Source organism: Diachasma alloeum, unplaced genomic scaffold, assembly GCF_001412515.2.
Source record: "Diachasma alloeum isolate Michigan unplaced genomic scaffold, Dall2.0 Dall_scaffold_00367, whole genome shotgun sequence".
Classification (NCBI taxonomy): domain Eukaryota; kingdom Metazoa; phylum Arthropoda; class Insecta; order Hymenoptera; family Braconidae; genus Diachasma; species Diachasma alloeum.
Window position 1 is genome coordinate 74,642 of NW_021680506.1, and position 1,137 is coordinate 75,778.

Genomic DNA, 1,137 nt, shown 5'->3' on the forward strand with positions numbered 1-1,137 from the left:
TAATTCGCGGGGTCACGGTTGAATTCGCGGGGTGACGGTTTAATTCGCGGTTTAATTCGCGGCTTGATGAATTAATACGTGATTTTTTCCTTCGAAGTGATGAAGGGGTTAATTAATTCGCGGGGTCGCGGTTTAATTCGCGGTTTGATTAATTAATTCGCGGTTTTTTCCCTCGAAGTGATTAAAGGGTTATTTAATTCGCTGGTTAATCAATTTAATTCACGGTTTTGCGTTACAAAGGACCTTTTCGGTGACCAAGTCAATCCACCCCGCAAGGGGGTGAGTGAAGGGGTTAATTAATTCGCAGGTCGCGGTTTGATTCGCAGATTAATTCCGTAGATCACGGCTAAATTCGAGGATCGATTAATTAATCAATTAGTATACCCGAACTTCGCAGTACACTGCCGCGAGGAGTGAAAGGGTTAACTAATTCGCTGCTTTAGTTTGCTGTGGAAATCATAGAAGGGGCTCCTCTTCTTCTTCCAACATTGACACCTGGCTCCACTTGACATTGTCCAGACATGTCTGAACTTGAGTTGTCCGGTACTTTCTCGTTTGACGCCCCCCTTCGTGTGAAATTGTTGTTGATAACGATATCAATATATAAATATTTATTTTAAAAAGAAGGGTTCAGAAGGGGAGGGAGTATGTATATATGCAAAGGTAGAGGATCAGTCATCCAAAATCTTAGGTACCCCCACCAATTTGGCATAGTCCTCGATAAATTGTACACGTTGTAGTAGGAGGAGTTTCCGAAAAAACTCCATCTGCTGCAAACGGATAAGAATGGAAATGCATTGGAAGATGCCCGAACGCAATCTTTTGTTTACATAGAATTTTTCGGTTTACCTGGGAACGTATGTTGTACTGACAACCCTAAGAACATGATGTTTGACAAACTGGAGCAGAGTTTTCGGACCATTTGATGTCCTATCGCACCGCAAAGATTAAATGTTATCCAGGACATTTTTCAGCTATTGTTTTTTCCCACGAACAAAAAATGTTGCTATTTTGTTAATAATTTTCCATGAGTAACATGATTCTTTTTCAACCAATCACGTAAGATTTTACAGAGTGTACAAGCGTAGGCACACTCACATACCTATCTATATAAACAAATTTCACCTTGATTTTCCA